Here is a 21,099-nt window from a genome sequence, read left to right on the forward strand (position 1 = left end):
CCAGTGGGGCACCTGGAGATCTTCCTACATAGGAAAATGTCTGGCCAGTATAACCAGCTCTCTACCATTACTCTTGGCCCTCTTAGGTTGAGTGCTTGCAGGGAGATGAACTTCTTAGTAGTGGCTGTCCCAGACTGCATACATTATAAAGTGGAATAAAGCAGCCCCGAGCTGGCCCCAGGGTTTGAAGACTGGAAAAATGCCTGACAGCCAACTTTGCACACCCTCGCCTATTAGTCCTGTTTCCAGCATAACTCAGCAAGATCCTAGGATCTAGGCCAAAGATTTGTAAAATCAGTTTAATCATAATTTATCTGGACTCAGACTTCATAAATCTTTTTTCTTTTCTTTATTTTCTCACCCCTCACCTTAGTCATAACAAACTGTTTGGCTTCTCTTTGCCTAACAGTTGCCAAGTTCCATAGCTGACCCAAAAACTGGCAGCTAAAGTACAGAATTCAAGTTGTGATATCTATGCCATAGTATCTATTTTTATAAATAAAATTAGCATAAACATTTGAGAAACTATTCTTGAAATTGAAATTATCTGAATTTTCTTCCAAGTTTAAAATACCAGCTAGGTAATTTACTGCACATGGAACACTTTAAAACATACGTTCCTTTTCAATTTGGCTCTGACATGCAGGTAACTCCAGTTGGGTATGCTGACCATGTGAGAATTGCAGGAGTCAGCTCCTAGTGTTTATATAAAATCTGAATTTCATGACACAGGTTTTCAGGCTGAGAAATGTGTTGCCAAGTGTTTAATTTGGTCCTCTGCCCTTGTCTCATGCTGAATAGTGTTCCGCAGTGCAAGGGGATTTCTTATCCCTGAGAGGATTTTATTTGGAGATCAGCTTTCCATTTTTCCACATAGGAATTTTTCATGTTATCGAATTCATTCATAGCTGCCAGAGCACAGACTCAGCACATTAGTTTGGTAGTCGGTTGATCCTGTTGAACCGATTCCAAATCCCAAAACTAGTCCGAGGATTTATGTGCTTTGTAGTGGGTTTTACACATCTGATAGATTTTTCTGTCCAACAGCACAAGTAAACAGAGAAGAGGGCACATGTTTCTCCTAAAGGACAACAAGATGAAACGCAGAATTAAGAAGAGGCTCTTCACTCTATGAAGGCTTATTCTTTCAGTGGTATACAGCATTTATGTCATTTATGACTTGTTTTTTTCCGAAACCCCTCTTTAAACGGAGGCACATCCTCTTTGGTGCAGAGCCAGCTATCATTTTGTATTTAGATGTCAGCTGTCTAGTAGGCACATGTGTTTTGTCAACAGCAGCTGAGCATATCAGGAACCCTCATCTGTTTAATTCCTCAATAAGTTATGGCTATCTTGATCAGACACCTCTGCACCCTGCTATCTACTACCCTGCAAATCTCCAGAACAACAGGACTCCTGTTGGACCTCTCAGCCTCAAGCTGGTGCTACTCTGATTAGTAAGTACACAAGGCAACAATCTCCCAGGGAGAGTGCAAATTTCTTTTTCCATGGTGACAACAGTTTTCATCCTCATGATGTGCTGCTGCAGTACTGAGGCAAGCTCATCAGTTAAGTACTGGAAAAAGCCCCTTTTCTGATCCTGAAACTATGCAGCATACAGTTCCAGGTCCTGAGAACAACTCAGTCCCTAGCAGTCCAGGCCCTAAAGTGACATTCCAGCTTGGTAAGATCATCTGCAATTATATCATGTGGCCGTTTCAGTGAACAACTGGCCTCGATCTCAGGCTCTGGGCTCTCTACAGCACAGTCAGAGTACCCACCACTGCCACAGCTTAGTTTGAAAAACTTCCATCAGAAACCTTCCTTGCTGAGGAATGGGCCAAGAAGACCTGGATGGTCATCAGGGACTCCATTTCGAGAAAAGGACAAGGAAATGGCAGTGGATCAATGAACTAGTGAGAAGACACAATTTTCCCACAAATTGCCAGAGCTCCCAGAAGTCCTCTCCCAAAAGACATATCTTTTGAGAACTTTTGTAAATTCAGGAGCAGGCAGCCAAATGCCCCTACCCTAATAGTTGAGACAAAGCTGTACAAGATCTGCACTCAAACCAGCATGGATAATGTGGGTACATGACACTGTAGTTGCCAATACCAATGTTATCCCATCAGTCCCAAAAAGTAAGGCCTTATATAGAAGACACACTGCATGTCTTGCTGGAGATCTTACTTTTTTGGTTGTTCTTGTCATGTCAAATAAAGACTTCATATTAAAAGCATATGGATGTTCTTTGTGTATGAAAAGACAAAAAATTCTGGCGAGAAAAAGCTCACAGGAAGCAAACAAGCAGTAAAAAGGAACTTAAAATGGAGGGGAAAAAAGAAAAGAAAGTGGCAACCTATGGACATTAGGAAGGATTCTAGTTTGTTTCTTTTTTAAGAGCTATTCAGATAATTATAACCATTTTTTTCACTATAACCAAATGATGATCTGGTTTTTTCCAGTTTTGCAGTTATTTAACCTTTTCTACTTCTAGTTATGTTTCCTTGATATGGATCAAGGGCTATGAGATGTTCTCTGTAACATGTTAAGGCAAATAGAAGAGAACTGTAAATTATAACTGTTCTCAACCACAAATAAAAAGAGTCAGCTGGATTTAAAAAAACAAAAACTAAACTCCATTCTCTTGTCATCATAATACATTTTTTACATGAACTTACCTCCAATTCCTTTTAAATTCTGAACAGTTCAATGGAACATCTAAGGGCCATGGAAAAATGGAAACAGTCCTGTATTGCAACTAAAACTGTCTTAAAGACAATAACCTACATTCTCCACTGGGACTTCAGCTGTGTTGCACACATGTATATTGGACTAGAATTAAGCTAAAAAAAAATTGAACAGGAGCTTGAAATACCTGGGACAAAATCCTACTCCCACTGAAGTCAATGGTAAAACTCCCATTGACTGAATCATTGCCATGAAATTACCAATAGCTTTCCAAAAATGTCCTTCTTTACTTCAGTCCTTTAATTCATCAAGGGCATTTATACACATACTTTTCTCCTGCAATGTGCCAGAAATCTACCGTTTCAGAGCAGACTTGATTGAGTGTGCTCCACACATGAGCTGAGGTGAACTGTGCTGCACCGTGTGCAGTCGTGTAAGTGGCAAAATGTGTGTCAGCACACAGAAAATGGCGGTGGTGCACTTTTGAACTAAAGTACCTCCATGGTGTTTTAGTTCAAAAGCACACCGCTGCCATTTTCTCAGCACTGATGCACATTCCACCGCTTATACAACTGCAAGCGTCACAATGCTGGGCAGTTTTCAAAGTGTCTGGCGCTGCAGCACTTGCATGTGTAAAAATGCCCCAAGTGTTCAAATGTACAATGTGGTGAGTAATCTGTGTCCAATACAGCAAAACTCATGCCTAAATGCTTTGCTGAAACTAAGGACAGGTCAAACACTGTTTAAGTTTTAGCAGTAAGTTTACACATAATAAATGTACTGCTAAAAGTCCACTTGACTTCACTGACCACAGCTAACTTACATAAATTATCTGGCCGTATATAGCCTTGTTCTTCTCCAACTGAAGTAAAATGAGTTAAGAAGAAGAAAGTATAGTTGTAACAGTTTCCTGGTCTACTCACTGCAGCGCCGGCATTCATGTAGCCGGCCTGTGGCCAAGCTGGCCTGCACCATGCAGCTGGAAGGAGCTCCACCAGCTGGGTCCAGAGGCCCCAAGGTTAAAGCCAGAACAGAGACGGAAGCTGAGGGAGAGCACATCAGAGTGCTGGAAACAGAGCCAGACGCTCTCCCCTGTGCTGGATGAGACCTGGCACTTTCTTCCAAAGCTAACATGCCCGGAGGCGCAGCGGGCCCATGTTCCACTGCCAGAGTAACCAGGGAGATCCTGGTCACCGTCTTTGTGATCGGTGGGAAGCCTATTACACTCCCTGGAGCTGAGTTCCCCAGGTAAACCCCGGAAGCCTTGGCCACTGATGGGGCATGAGGGACCTATCCAAGCTCCAGCAGAATCAATACAGTGAGCGGAGCCATAGCCTGGGCCTGACACCACCGTCCAGCACCCGCAGCAACCCACGCAGGAACACCCAGGTCAGGTGGGGCAGCCCAGCGGGCACTGCAGGTACCTGCTGGAGGGAAAATTCAGCACAGAGCCCTGTTGGCACCATATGCCCCAGTAAAACTTCTGCAGGCTCAAATCATGCCGACGAGGGATTGGCAGCACTGCAAGGTTCCTGTGGACACGGCAAGGCATGACACACAGCGTTGCCATACCTGGCCAGGCGGTAGGATGATCAGAACCCGGATCTGAAAGACAGCCCACCAGAAGGTACTGCAAACAGAGAGGTGGGTGAGCAAAGATTGTTTTGGGCACTGGGGCACCCATGTGCTTAAGGAAAGCATTCAGCGTGGGGGCCCTGCCCACTGCACCGCCTGGGATATTTAAGTTAGATTTTTAGTTATGTTGTAATTCTTGGAGCTGCACGGCAGCAGCAAGGCCCCCTGCAGCCATCATCCTCATCAGGCCCCAGGAAGAGAAGGCTCCATGATCACATCTGCGCTTCACCCAGGCTGATCATAAACACCTGAGTGGAAAGCAGTATAGGGGAGGAGAAGCCCCACAGAAGCCATATCAATCGAGTTGCCCTGGGCCTTATGGGATCTACTGAACATAACCTCCAGCAGTAAAACCCAGTAAGCAGCAAGTCGTGGCAAGTTAATAGACCCAGGTGTGACACAGCACGAAGTGCAGGGCACACCCATCAGCTGGCCTGGTGGTCATGAGCCTGTCACAATAGTGATATCAATGCTCTGAATGTTCATCTTTTTCAACATGATTTTCAAGATGCTTGGTTCTGTTTTGAATATAATTTGTTGTCTTCAAGTAAGATCTAAAACTCTGGCTTACTGTGAAAATTCCACTGATCAAAGGTTGTTTACAACATAGCACCAAACTGGCACCATAGAAACATACTATTAAAATTCTTATGCTCTGAAATCCATTTAATGGCCATAGTAAAAAACGTGTAGAATTAACATTTTATTTTATTATATCAATCGAGTATAAACAGAATTGAATCAACTACCCTGCAAAAATATCAGGATCCAATTCGACATGGACCTATATTTATTTCTGTTCAAAGAGTATGAAAAATATATTTGCAGTATGAATTTAAACAAGCATATTATTAAAACTAGTTGTTTAATTTTGGGTAAACATGCAATAGATAAATGATACAATGATATAATATTTTCTCTCATAAATGTACAAATAGTAAAGTTCCAAATTACCTGTATCACTGAAATAAGGTACTTTTTTCCCAGTTAGACTAAAACAAAAACACTTTTTCCACTCAATTCTTTCAATAGTTTTTCACAACAAAAAAATCTTTCAAGGATCTCTGCAAATATTAATAAAGCCTCACAATGCCACCTATGAAATAATGTTTTATGAATGCAATAACATGTGAACAACAGTATTTTCAAAGCAGCTGGTGATCTTGCATGGCTTATTTTTGGACACCCTGTTTTAGTCACCCCAGTCACCTATACACATGCTCTGGAGTGTGAGGGAGTGGGCAGAGGGAGCATGGGCATTTTAGTTAAAACTCTTGGGAGCCGCTCAAATTAAAATGTCTGCCCCTTCTCATTTATTCAGCATTTTATGTTTCAAAATGGGGGTGGGGGTACTTTAACTAAATGATTAATTGAGTCTCAATTAATTGTGTCTGCTCCAACACATTCTAATCAGAACATGTTGACGCATGTGTAAAAGTGCCCCCAGGGCACTAATATTTATAGGTATTAAGCATCCTAAACTCCACTTTAAGCCAATAGGAGTTGCAGCTATTCAGAATCTCTGTAAATCAGATTCTGTTATTTAAAAGCAGGTGTGCAAATCATAAGATATTTCTGAAAATCTGGGTTAGTTTATGTTCTCACTGCTCATCAGAACCCAGAATGTGTGACTCCCAGTTTAGTTTTCCAACACACTACCTATTCTGCCTCTTGTTCAAAATAAAGTAAAATTTTTAAAAAGTTTACTGCAGTATGATCACTCCTAGGAACAATGCACCACAGAATATTTCCCTTCCCTACTCCTGTTTCCACTATTTTAATTCACCTAAGAAATAGTTTTGTGTGATTCACCATAACAATCTTTTTTTCAGAATGCATCATTTATAAACAAGAGAATTGTGTCCCTCTATAATGGCTGCAGTCTTTCAGCAGATTGTATTTCGTTAGAACTTAGCAGGCTATTCAATAACAGCAAATAAAATAACCTTGTTTTTGGAGGTTTATTTTTTCTTCTAAAATGTTGGTCCTAGGAAGACCTCCTACCTTGGGGTCTTCAAGAGAAGGCTGGATAGATATTTCGCTCGGGCAATATGATCCCGGCACCTGTTCCTGCCTGGGGCAGGGGGTCGGACCCGATGATCTGTTTAGGTCCTTTCCAACCCAAAGTACTATGATACTATGATCCAGAAAAAAAGTCAGACTTACACAAAAGATTGAATACCCCACATTAATCTAGGATAAAGTATAGTGCCTGTCTGTCATCCTGAGACATATATACATGTATTTATATAAAAAAATTTGTGCTTGTACAATGAAAATTGCCAAACAAAACAAAAAGCGAGTGCTGTCAAATTATCACAGTTGTTCAGAGAGAGAAAGTGAATAGTGGTGGAAACCAGACTCACAGTCTCTGACTCATAAGAGGCCTGATCTACAACCCACTGAAATCAATGGATTTTGGATAGTATTTGGATGACCTTGAAGCACATGCCATTATCTTGAGTCCCAAATAAGTGCTACCATGTTTTAGATTGTTATGAATTACCTGACAAGATTCCAAAGCCAGGCCAGCCTTTATTATAAAGGTTGAAAGGGCTCACCCCATCTTCAGAAATCCTTTTTCTGTGAAAGGGACCCATTAAATTCTAACATACCCACTGTTTTAGGAATCAAGAAAACAGACAGACAGATTATCCCTCAGCTGGCCCTGACTACCTGTGTGGGCCTGGCTGCAGGCTACCTATCTCCAGCTGTTCCCAATGACCATCATGAGTGTGGCAACCTTAAAATAGGCAACCCTGTTTCCTTCTGTTTATAAATTATGCATTCTGAAAAAAATTGTTATGGTGAAGCACGCAATCTCCCAGTATTGTTTGGTTATTCAATGTTTTACTGATACTCCTATGTAGCACTTGGACTTCAGGCCTGTGACCCACTGAAGCAGGCTAGCTTGTTGTTTTAACAACAAAATTCAGTCATCCTAAACAAGAAAAAAAATGTGTAACTCATTTATGATGCCCCTAATTTACCAGTTATATGGGTATTTTTCCATCTATAGATCTCAAAAGTCCTTGCAAAGGAGGATAGATATTATTATCCCATCTCACGGATGAGGAAACTGAGGCAGAGATTAAACAAAGAAATTTAAAAAATTGCTTGCTGGTACAGAAAGTCCAGAGTATAGACACAAGTAAAATGCAGCTCTAAAGTATGGGCAACTGTACATTTTATTCTCTCTAAAATGGGAGAAGGAGCTGCTTTTGGGACCGTGCATCAGATTTAAATATTATATCTGCAGAGGTACAGGTTAACATCCTAACTTTGACCCTCAATGAAACCAGGCTACAGCATTACTCTACTCCAATTTTACTTTAACCTATGAAAGTATCCTTTGATATTGGTACAATTATTATATTTTGTTTATATCCCAAATGAATTCTAAGTATTTGCATGTACCATTCCGTCCTTCTGCTATGTTATCTGTCTTTGCTGAGAAAAGACTCTGGCTCCTAATGCAAGAGGAAGAGATGGGAGTCCAGAGTCCACTACTCCTAGTGGCAGTAGCAGCTGGAGTGGAGCCTGGACCAAGAGCCTGACAGCTGTACGTTAACCCCTCAGGGACTGGTGGCAGCCCATGGGATGCTACATTGACAACACCGATCTCTATAGATCGTATTTCATTAGTTTACTTAAGACTCCCATCCTATATTAAATCCACTGTTTCCTCCTTTGTACAGGCTCATTACCCTGACTCAATCAGGCACCATTGATTTGAAAAGATCAAGCTTATCTAAGTAATCTCTAAATTGTTTCTTCTCTACACTAGACTGAATGCTCATGCCCTGTTCTCTAAGCTAATCATGCTGGTGATCTGACAACTGACTTTTCTTGTGAATGCTTAAGTAAAAAAGACATCAAACATTTCAGCCTTCACTACACACTTTGGAAAGAGCTTCTCCTCCCCATTCAGAAAGGGACCTACCTTCCCTCTTCTAATTTTTATAGAATGCTTTCTTGGTTCCTTTTATGTCTCTTGCCAGCTCGTCTCCTGGATTTTACCCTTATTCTTGAAGGCTCATATCAAGCATAGTGGCTTCTTAACCTGGCAGGGGAAATACCATGTATCTGTGTCCGTAAAGGCAGTTTTCCTGCATCGCTCAGCAGGAAAACTGCTTTTCTGGTGTGGTTCAGTACCTGCCAAGGTGCAGCGGCTTTAAGCCCAGTTTATGGAAATAGGAGTCTCCTCCCTTGCTTGCTCCAAGGGCCTTATGTCTGAGGGCAAGCAAAACCCAGGGGCATACAAACCCCGAGCCTCCAGGCTCAGGCCTGCAAGTAGGATGCCCGCCAAAGATTTTGGAAACATATGATGGGGGTGAAGGATGTTTGCCAATAGTAGGGCCACTTATGATTCTGGACTCTTGGATTTTGGCTAATTTACCCTCGGATACAAATTCTTTAAAAAAAAAATTATATACGTATATGTATATGATAAAAAAATATTTAAAAAAGAAAATGTGTGTGTGTGTATATATATATATGCTTGCACTATCCTCTCATATGCTTCCTAGCTTTCCTTCACATCAGGATAGCATGCCACTGTGTCCTTAACATTGTTTCTTTAAAGAACAACCAACTCTCCTTATTCCTTTTTCCTTTAGATTTGCATCCCATGGAAACTGTTGTCAATGTTGGTCATTTCTGGGGTCTTCAGTTTAGCTGCAAAAAAATGTCTAAACGTAGACAACCCAATCCTGTTCCTGAACGACCACAAAGCGAACCTTGGCAGATGTTACAACTAAGTCAGCAATGTAAAGAAAGCAATTAAAATGTCCAACAAAACCAATAGTGAGACCGAGTTAAACAGAGCAAAAGGGCTAGCAGGAAATGCTGTACAAGAACATCTTGTAATAAATAACCCAAATATTCTAATATTATAAAAGCCTAAGTCTGTCTTTCTGTCCTTCCATAATGCTTTATTCGTGCTCTGATTGGCTGATGGAAACTGCCAATCAGAGTGCTCCAAGCATGAGGGAGCGCTGCCATGATTCCGAAACCATGCCAAGGACTGGACAGAGGACCAGCACTGTTGGCCTCAGCTCCCCTACCCCGTTCCCTGTAAGAGGCAGAACAGCAGCAGCATGGGGTGTTAGGTGGTAGCACTCCATCCCAGCCCCCTCCCTGCCCCCCCAGCTTCTCCCTCCTCCCCCCCCAGTCATTCTTGACAGGCAATTTGGCTAGTAGTAGTATAATAATGTTAACAGTGGATTGATGAAGTTCTCCGATAATAGTTTACTATTATAATTATATATTTATAGTTACTACTACTAGTCTCCCTTACCCACCTTTGCCCCCCCCTGCCTTTTTCCCCCTTCCCTCCCCTGCTCTACCTTTTGCTTTTCTAAGTTCCACCTGTTTACATTCTCACTGACACCCTGTCACACTTTTAGCTTCTTTCATTCTTTGGAGTCTCAGAACAGCAGAGACTTCCTATGCCTGAAGAAGGGTGATTGCACCCAAAAGCTTGCAAAGAACTATTTTCCAACTGCTCAGTTGTTCTATGTTTATCAGAGGTGACCACCAGTATCTGAGGGAATGTTTATTCACCAGAGCGCCCCAAGGGCCATTTGTGGGTCAGGGAATTTGGTGGCATATCTAATAGTGGGCATGGCCTATCAGATAATTCAGAGCCCTGCAACCCTGCTGGCAGATGGGAGAGTAACGGCTGTGCCAAAACAGTCCTGCTTGCCCTGTGACCATTTGCTCTGCCACAAACACCACTTCCACTGTGACAAGCAGCTGCTTCGACTGCAGCCACTTGACCCATTGCTCCCACCACAGCTGCTTTTTGCTCCTCACATCTGGCCTGTGGCTTGGGCTGAGTTTGACACCTCTTCCATGGACTGGGGACTGGAAGAAAAACATTGGAAAACTCAGCAAATTTAAAAAGATCTGCTGTCTGTCTACATGCTACCTTTCTCCTTTCTTCTGAGTCTCCCCAGTTGATATACATGAGAATCTATATTGTGTAATTATAGGTATAAATAAATGTTGGATGTTTAAACAATGAGGTCAGGATTTTTTTCTTTTTTTTTTTAGCCGTTACTAACCTACTGTACATTTGTAATTCAGGCAAGATCTTCCCACCAGGTCTCCAAATTTGTTAGTCTGCCTCTTAGGAATACAGTGTTTTTATTCTGCTGCTTATTTTGTGATCCCTGTCCTTCAAGTTGCATCTTTCTTCAGATTATCAACCAGTTCTTCCCTGTTAGTGACCAAGAAAATCAAGAAGAGCCTCTACCAGGTAATTTCTCCCACCAGGTGTACCATAATGTTGTCCTAAGACAATGCAAGAACCTGTTGGACTGTGTGTACTCTGCTTTGTTGTCTTCTCAGTATTTATTATGGTAGTTAGAGTGCCCCACTATCTTCAAGTCCTATTTTATTTAGTGTATGCAGTTTTGGCATACTGTTTCAGCCATTTTAAGGCAAAGTCATCACCAGTGTGAAGACCCTGAAGGCCACCAGGTAGCATAGTAAAGGGACATGAATCAATAATGTGGGACATGGTTTGAATTTGTCCACAAGGGCATTTGTTGTTATTGTGAAGGCTGTTGTCATTGTGTATAGGTTTGTGGCACAGTGACCTTGTCCATAGATTCATAGATGTTAGGGTCGGAAGGGACCTCAACAGACCATTGAGTCCGACCCCTGCCTAGGCAGGAAAGAGTGCTGAGGTCAGATGACCCCAGCCAGATGCCTATCCAGCCTTGAATTTATGAAAAATGACCCCGTTTGTTCCTGTGGATGATTGTGCGTGCACACAGAAAATTGAGTGTGTTTCCTCTTGTCTTATAAATGTTGAAGGCAGTTATAAAATATCGCTGTAGTGGCAGTGTGCTCTTACACAGCACAGAAGAAGCAGGTTCAACCTCAGGCCCATTTTCTTTCCCCCTTGTCTACAAGTGATGAGACAGCAAGGAAAGAGAGAGACTTGCTATTGCTCAATATAGTAGGCTGGTTAAGAGGCAGCACTGACAGAATCCAGTGTAGGATTAATCTTCATCCAGAGAAGGAGGGATGAATATAAGGATGCACTAAGTTTAGAGAGCTGCTGACTGTCCCAGGACTTCGAGGGCAGCAAGGTGGGTTATACTTATAAAGAGATGTCAACATTTAGAAACAAAGTGAGAGTGCATACTGATTAAATTTCATTTTCCAGGGATAAAAGAACTGGACTGGTATACAGTTCATACCCCATATATTAACCTCTATGTATGCACAGTTCAGCACTTGTCTTACTCACTCTCAAGGCCATGAGTTACAACTATCGGGTTGTCTCTTACATTAGACCAAGGATTCTCAACCAGGATGACACATTACATTAGCACCATTAGGTATACAAACATGATTCACAAGACAAACGATATTCACAAGAGAGTTCAAATAGAAATCTACACTGTCAAAAGCATTCAGACCTGGTCTTTCTGAGGTCTTTCCAAGAGAAGAATTGTTTTACTATTTTTCTGTAGTCAAAAAATGAGTGAAAGCTAAGAGCTGGCATTTTCTGAGGGGTACCTTGAGCCTACTGAGGGGTGGTTTTAGCCTAAAGAGGTTGAAAACTACTGCACTAAACAGAGGCCAGACAACAGACCAATATCATGTCTACACACAAACCAATAATTGACTGTGCTTGCTCTACGGAATAGAGAAATTATTTGGTTTGTTTAAACAAATTAATTTTGGTTAAAATTTCAATTGCTGCAATTACTAACCATTTGTTTACTTCCCTAAAAACACACCTACAACAACAAGAGGACATACATGAATTCCTGAGGGTGTGAGAGAGACTACATTTTGAACCTACCATCCTTAACCAGAAATAACCTTCTAGGATGGCAAAATTATTTAAATAACATTTTCTTTATTTTGCTTCACTCTGTACTCAAACAACTACAGCCAAGATCACACTCTAGTGTATGAATCTTTTAAAACATTCTATTTACAGTCTCAGTATTTTACTCTTTTTCTTAATTTAGGCAAAAGAGGCATCTTTAACAATATTTCATTTAAACACCCCTTCTCCCACTCCCCCACACATATGCACATGCGCACACTTTTATAAATGTCCTTTCAGTGGTTCCTTGTTACTAGTTTTTCTACTTATAATTATTCTTAGTTCCTTCCTATTTTACCTGGTTAGAAAAACTGCAGAGTTTTTAAGAAAAAAAAAACATTTTTTTCTATCTTCCCTTAACTACTGGTAGGATTAGGCCTGCCTCTGGCCCAAGTTAGCACTCTTAGCTGAGAGCCCAACAGAAGAGAAACAACCTGAACAATATATTTATTCCTGGAGACATCTCCTCCACGTCCCAACAGAGGCATGTTGTGGGGACTGGGTTTTTAAAAACCACGGCGTTGCTCCTAGACGTCTGATTAAATTAAAATAAAGAAGTGCTGGGACTATCTTCCCATATAGTTTGGAAGCAGCCTTCGCACTTGCTCTGTCAAAGATTATACTGAATTTACATTGGTAGTGCTACATAGAGGGCCTGCATAAGACCAGAGGTCTGGCCACTGTAGAGAAAAATAAATTTGGTATCAATCTGCCATCACTAACCCTATCTATGCCAATAACCAAAGAATATTTAAACATAAATTCTGAATCGTAGCAACAAGTCCTGAGAAATCTGGAGGCAGTTCCAATCCTATTCCTGCTACAGTAAAATGACTACAGAAATTAGCAGGAAAAATGCCACCAAGAAGATTAAAGTATCTTCCTTTAAAGTATTCTCCTCCTTTGAGCACAGTGTAATGGATGAATGGGGGGAGGACAGACCACTGCTGATTCTTTTCACCAACCCTGCTGTTCCTGCAGTCACTGCACATTCACTGTCCTGATTGGAAAAGTACAGCTGGAGTCTGAACTCCAAGCATACAATCTACATATTTAATAGATTTTACAGACATTAGGGCTGGAAGGGACCTTGGAAGATCGAGTCCAGCCCACAACCCCAAAAGGCAGGAAGTCAGCTAGGATCAAAGGATCCCAGCAAGATAGGCATACAAATGTTTCTTAAAAGAGTCCAGAGGAGGTGCTTGCACCTCCTCTGGAGGCAGTCTGTTCCAGGCCTTGCGAGGTTGCACAGTAAAGAAGTTTTTCCTTGTATCCAGCCTGAAACAGTCAGAGTTTGTGACCGTTTGACCTTGCCATCCCTTAGGGCGCTCCGGCAAACAGGCATTCCCCCAGATCCTGATGTACACCCCTTATATACTTATAGGCAGCCACCAAGTCCCCCCGATCCTGCGCTTTTCCAGGGAAGTGGAGCTGGAAGGAACCTCCAGAGGTGATCTTGTCCAACCACCTGCCTGAGGCAGGATCATCCCTATCCAAACCATCCCATACAAACATCATCTAAACTCTAGATAGGATTACTGTCAACCCTGACACAGCACAGACCTAACACTGTAACCTGCCACAAATAAAGCAGGGGAACCAGGGCAGCCAACGTCCTGCTTCTATGTAATATTAATACGTGCTCAGCAGGTCCCAGATAGAGGCTCATGTCCCCTGCTACAGAGGAAAGCCAACCCTGCCCCCGCCCCCCACCAGTCTATACCAATCTGACCTTGGAGTAAAATTCCTTCCTGACCCCAAATATGGCAATCAGGGAATCATAGAAAATTAGAGCTGGAAGGGACCTCAGGAGGTCATCTAGTCCAACCCGCTGCTCAAAGCAACACTAGCCCCAACTATATCATTCCAGCCAACACTTTTTCTAGCTGGGTCTTAAAATCTCACTTCCTCACACATAGATCTCTATGCCTATGGCCCAGCTACTCCACTGCCTGACAGCCCCATCTCCCTTCAGCAGCAGCGTAAAGGAGTTGACAGAGATCTGTGTCAACTCCTAGAATAAACATGAAGGACTCATGTTGCAGGCTGGGTAAATGTTTTGTTGGCATGATGGTAGGAGCACAGAAGGCACAGGAGGAGAACCCCCCCCCCATCTCAGTTGCTGGGGGGGAAGCCCTTTCTATGGTTTGGAAAGGAAGGGGATGGCTTAGATAGGGATGATCCTGCAGTTGGACTAGGTCAGCGCTTCTCAACCCAAGTGTCACAACCCAAACATGGGTTGCAAGAATATATGAAAGGTCGTGGACAAACTTTTAAAATGGATTCTCCTTTAAAGGAGAAAAATGTGGGAAACTGTGGTTTTTCCCTTGCAGGCTGGCAGCTTGTGAGGGGCTGCTTGGGGCCCCGCATGCTCCACACATACACACCCCATCCTGTGGGTGAGGGGCTGGGGCTTGGGGGTAGCAGGTTAGGAGTGAAGGACACTGGATTGGCACTGGCCATTTATGTTTACAAATGGGTCCTGGTACAAAAAAGGTTGAGAACCACTGGTGTAGATTACCTTTGCAGGTCCCTGCCAGCCTTGCTTCTCTGTATGACTCTATGAAAATGATCTAGGAACACAACATGAAAAGCACATCTCCCAGGTTCCTCTAGCAAGAGCTGCCGGGGTTATGGGACATGGCTATGAAAAAATAACTGTGCATTAACCCACTGAAATTCCACAGCTGAAATGAGGTCATACACTTCTAGAAGAAGGTTTCAGACTGGATAAAAGGAAAAACTTCCTTCACAGTTCATGTGACAAGACTCTGGAATAGACTCCCAGCTGAGGTGGTGCAGGCATCTACCCTGGAGGTCTTCAAAAGGAGACTGGATGCACACCTTTTTGGGGTTATTGGACCCCAGCAGTCTTTCCTGCCCAAAACCGGGGGGCTGGACCCAATGATCCCCTGAGGTCCCTTCCAGCCCAAAGGTTCTGTGAATCTGTGAAGAAAGCACTAAGTTGCCTTGGGCTAAGAACAAGGTATATGGCAGGTGCCCACTCTGCTGCTTGTGCATCATCACAGCCCAGGCAGGGCTCTGCTCCCCCTCAGCCAGCTTGGCCTCCAGGCGGGTCAGCGCCAAAGCTGGGAGTGGGGGTGGGGGGCAAAAGGGGCAAAGGCAAATGAGTCCATCCCTCTAGGCAGCACCCATCTCTGCCCCCACAGCTGTCTCCCAGGGGAGTTGATAGGAAAGCAGGGCTGGAAGGGACCTACCTCACAGGCTCATCCAGTCCAGCCCCTGCTCAAGACAGGATCATTGCTGACTAAACCAGCAAAATGCCTGTGCAACCCGCTCTTGGAAGGGCGCAGCAGGCGGCTGGCCCCCGATGATCTTGTGTAGTCCCTTCCAGCCCTAACGTCTACGAACTCAACACATGAACTTTAATGCACAGTAGCCTATTTTACTGCGCATTCAACCATTGCATAAAAAAAACCATGCAACAAATACATTCGCGTGCAGTAACACAGCCGCCTCCCCCACCCCACCCTGCCGCTAACACCTGCGTGCTTGCGCTCCTGCAACCCGAATGCGCGTTTATTGAGCTCCGCATCTTGCCGATACTAAAAGAAACATGCATTAGGACGAGTGCATGAATGCAGGGGGAGATGCGCCCCCGGGCATCCTACTACCTCCTCAGCGACCAGCTCCCGGGGATGCTGGGCCCCGGCCGCCTGTGGCCGCGCAGGTGCACATCCACGCGGGCGCCCCGTGCCCACGGACACTCACCGCCGCTGGGCTTCGCCGCGTGCTCGCTGGGCTTTTGCAGCCAGGGGACGGGGTGGAGGAGGGAGGAAGCTAGTAGCCGGGCGGCTGCAGCGGCTCCGCTCCCCCGACTGCGCTCCGCCGCGCCCGCCCCTCGCCGGGACCGTGACGGGGAGACGCGTCCCTGCCGCCCGCGCGCCTCCCTGCCACGGGGGCGGGGGCGGCCTCCCTCCCACCTCAGGCGTCTGACCTGAGCCGACGCCACCCCGCCAGCGCCTCCGCCGCCCTTCGGGAGGCCCAGGGCTCAAAATGCTCATCAGGGAAAGGCCTCCCTGGCCTGAGGGGACCCCCCACCCCCGCCAACTCACTCTGCTACCAAGTCCACCCTCAGTACTTGCAACTGGGAGGGGGGGGGTGAGCCTGCTGCTCTTCCACCTTCACCCTGAGGTGGCCAAGGACAAGAGAGATACTGCACACCAAAGGGAACAAAGATGATGGTGGGGGGGGACACAAGAAGAAGGGGAGAAGACCAAAGGTCTCTCTTCCTCAAAGGGCAGAGTGAAAGAGAAGTAGAAATCAAAGGCAGGGGAAGAGATTGTGGGAGGGGGAGAAGAAAGAAAACCCCAAAAGAAAAATGGGCAGTAGGAGAAAGCCCACCCTGAGCAAACAAAACCCCAAAAGTGTTGATGCAAAAGAGGGTGAGAGAGAGACGGCTGAAGGAGAAAAACAAAACAGGCAAGTTAAAACCTAGCCATTGGAAAAGACTGTACAGGCAACCCGCCTACTTAATGCTGTTTTGCTTAGCGCTATTTCACTATAACGTTGGTTTTAAATTGATACAGGCAACCCCGGCTTAGTTGCAAAACCAAACTATTTCACGACCCAGGATGGCAACTGCAATTGTCCTCTATGCAAAGCATTCTGGGGCCACAGCACTCATATTTGAAATGGATTCAAATATGTGTTCCTGTAACTGTACAATCAGACCTCCCAAAATACCATGATGGGCACCTGCTTTTTCTTGCAAAAAAACAACACTTTGAGATTTTATAGACTAAAAAGTCAGGGAAGCCAAATCAAAGCCAGGGAATCCATTATGGCTCCTTGCTTCTGGGCTTGATCATAAACCACCCACGTTGTATAGCTATACCAAACCAAGGGACCATGCAAGCATCATTAAATTCTAGCATCATATATTAATTATTAATATAAAATGCTACATATTTTCAAGGGGTGAATATAATGTCTGCGCAAAATATCATTTTGAACCTCCTTCCTACTGTTTGATACATTTTGAACTATAATATTCACTACATCTATTATTAATTTAATTATCTTGGTAATTGTACTATAGTTTTAGTTATGTGAGAATGCATCACAATATACGAGTAAATGTGCTGAAATGCATATTGGAAAGCATAAATTAATCTTAGTCATGAGACCTCATTGAACCATCTGTTACAAAAAGTTTATTTAGAGGCGTGAACAGGTGCATATTTCATATTATTACACAAAGTTCAATTTTGCATTTCATATTCAAAACACTTTAAATAGGTGCATAAGGAATACATGATTTGGCACAAAACGTGCAAATTAAAGAACTGCTCGTTACTGTGTTAAATTCCATTTACATTTACTGAAATTTAAACTGCAATATCACAATTCATAACTGCATCACCCTAAGCACTTTAGTGCTTTACAGTGGGTGAAAAAGTGTTTATGAGGACGTGCCTGGCATCTCTGTTACTCTTCTGCTTGAGGCCTCAAATTTGAGGCCAACTCATGTATGAAGGGCCTCTGGATAGATGTAGGGGTTTGCTCTTAAGACCCCATGTGGGATCAGGCCCCCAAAAGGTAAAATCTAAAACTCTTGCTCTGTTTGTGCAAGTTTGATGAGAAAGAGGCACTCCATGCAAGTAATGTGAGCTTACATGACAATCCATCTCATATATACCATGAACGTTATTTGAGACTAGTACCTTTTGTAGTCTAACAATATTTAAATCATCTGGAGTAAAGGGCCATTTACGATGGTTGTCAAATTGTTTTAATAAGGTAAAAATAATCATTTTAAGATTTAAAAATAGTAGATTTAAAATGCAGCAAAATAAAATCTATCTTTGTGATAGAAATAACAAGTTAACATTACAAAGGAAAAAAAGGAAAAGAAATAAAAATTGTCTGAACAAGTAATCATGTTACTACCTTTCACCTCCCAAGTTCCAGATAAGTATATCACAATTAAAGATACTATTACTACAAACCTATCGCTATTGTCTTGTGGGACTGCTGTTTAATGTGTGTCAAATGTAGTTATATTCTACATATATAAAGGGCTTATTCTGTCTGTCTGTCCGTAATGCTCTTGGAGCACTCTGATTGGTTGTCTTGGCAGCCAATCACAATGCTTATTGAAACAACCAATCAGAGTGCTCTGCACAGACAGACACACATAGCAGAGCACTGCCACGATGGAGGGGATGGAGCAGGGGGGTGAGGCCAGTGCCACTGGCCCTGCCCTTCCACTCCATCCCCTCTGATCCCACTGTCATGGTGTCGTTCTGCCATCCCACTCCATCGCTGCTGTTCCCCCCGGCTCTGGAGGCAGAGGTGACGCAGGGTGCTGGTAGAGGGGCTCAGGGGATGGTGGGGAAGCCTTTTCCCCCTACCTTGCTCATGGGAGCCAGCAGTGGCATGGGGTGGTGGGTGGCGGTGCTCCAGCCCCCCATCATTCTTGGCAGGCAATTCACTAGTTTTGTAATAAAAAATATTTATTAGACAGAATCCGTGCCAAACACTATAAAGTATTTTGATGGAACTTTAATTTTACATGGGGATGTAATATGCAATAATTACGCATTTAACCATGGGTTAGTTCTCTTTTTATGATTGACATTGACTACAAAAGCAGTAAGAGGTAGCCATATTAGTCTGAAAACAGGCAGAAGGTAGAGCAGGGTAGCACTTTATAAACTAACTCATTTAGAAAGGCAGTGAAGATGACTAGGTATGAGCCACATGTTTAAATTCTTTGATTTTGTCTGTACTGGGCTCTAATTCTATAGTTCTTACCCAAGCAAAAAGGCACAGACATCTGGCCTCTTTTCCCTTACAACAGACTGAATGAAGAATTGTGCCTTTTTTTAATGCGTTCTTTTTTTTACTGAATCACATATTCTTTTTACATATACTATCTGCTGCTGTCTGTGGACAAACTATGTGAAGGCATGCATTAAAACCTTGTAGTTGTCATGTTTGGTGCTGTAGTCTTCTATATATTGTAGATAGCACAAAATGTAGCAGTCCTCTATACATATCCAAAAGGGTTCTTTCTTAATATTCCCATGGTGTGACATATTGATACCAAGCTTCAGAGTAAATAAAGATGTGCAAAGTGTTCACAATGAAATTTAAAACCAAATTCAATCTGTTTTGGGTTTTATTGCAAATATCAAACTCATGGCCAAACTCATCAAAACGTTTCAACAATGGTAATAAAATACACAGATGAACCCTAAGTTTAATTTCTGGTCAGTAGGGGTGTGCGAAGTGGGCAGTATTCAATTTGGATTCAGCCCGATTTGGGGGACAGAGATTCAATTTGCTGATCCGGATCACTGTCCAGATTTGATTTGGCTGAATCTGAATCTAAAGATTCAATTCGGATTCGGATAATCAGTGATTCGGCCATAGACACAGCTTTATATGCTTTTTCTATGTACCTTGAGGTACCAGGCACAGCTCATGATTGCTGAAATGGTAGACTGGATGGAGTGTCGGCCACCTGAGCCCCAAGGCTGCGGAAGCCCCGAGGCAAAGGGGGCAGCGTGAGGAACCCCAAGGCAAAGGGAGCAATGAGAGAAGCCCCAGAGCTAGGGGGCACGACAATGAAAGAAGCTCCAGAGCTAGGGGGCAGTGATTTGACGGGTACCTGTGGGGCACAGGGTTGCGAGACGAGCCAAGGCACCTGGTGGGGCGCAGGGTTGCGAGACAGGAGCTGCAGAAAGCCCAAGTGCCAGAGAAGGCACAAGAGAGACTAAACAATGTCCGGTACATCAGTGAGGCTTGGGGCATGGTACAGGGGTGGTTGGAGCCACGCATTACCCATAAGGCCAGGGTGCACAGAAACCCCATTGTAAGAACAAGACAAGTGCCAGCAGGAGAAAACCATGTCCAAGAGGATGAAAGGCAGCCTCCCTTTAATATTTAAGATCAAGACATGGCTGACGAGATTTTGAGGGTGCTTGAAGTAAACTTAGCACGGTAGGGGGCACTAGGGGAGATCACGGCTGCTCCTAGTACCCCACTCTGTGACAGGGAGCACTGGGAGGGTTAACTTCTAATGCTTTGATTTTGTCTGTATTGGGGTCTGATTCTGTAGTTCTTACCCAAGCAAAAAGGCACAGACATCTGGACTCTTTCCCCTTACAACAGACTGAATGAAGAGTTGTGCCTTTTCTTTCTGTGTTCCTTTTTTTTTTTTACTGGATCATGTGTTGTTTTTACATATAATGCCTGCTGCTGTCTGTGGACAACTTATGTGAAGGCATGCATTAAAAACTTGTAGTTGTCATGTTTGGTGCTAGCAGCAGCCCCCACCCTGCCGCTCCCTGGCTTAGCAATCAGCCGCAGGGGGACCCCAGGTGCCCCCCAAGACCCAGGAAGCACCAGTCGCTGAGCGGGGGGTGGGGGGCTCCCCTGTGCACTCCGCAAGTATTTCTGGTCCACTTCCAGGTCTGTGTCTTAGCGCAAGGGGGACCCCCCCCGCATTCCCTTGGAATGCCAGCCAACCCACCATCCCAGCATTCACAAGCCATGCTTGGTACCTTGAGATGCGTAGAAAATACATTTAAAGCTATGTCTATGACCAAATTGTCAAATCTCTCCAAATCGATTTGGAGGGTTCCAATTCAATTTGAAGAAATTAAAGGGTTTCTTGATTCAATTTGGATTCAGAGATTTGGCCACCGAATCAGGCCAGATCTCCTCCAGATTGAATGAGTGACCGAAGCTTTGCACAGCCCTACTGGTCAGTTCTGGGGGTGATTTTAAATTAGTATGTCCTGATTTATGGCTTTTTTTACTCCTAAATTACTCAATATTAATGGTTGTTCATGACTTTATGTTAAAACTGGTAAATATTTGGCAGTTGAATTTGGTGTTAATTCAAATTTAAGACTCACATGGAAACTCAGAAGTTAGTTAACAAG

This window comes from Crocodylus porosus, unplaced genomic scaffold (assembly GCF_001723895.1).
Source record: "Crocodylus porosus isolate Cpor-Errol unplaced genomic scaffold, CroPor_comp1, whole genome shotgun sequence".
Taxonomy (NCBI): Eukaryota; Metazoa; Chordata; order Crocodylia; family Crocodylidae; genus Crocodylus; species Crocodylus porosus.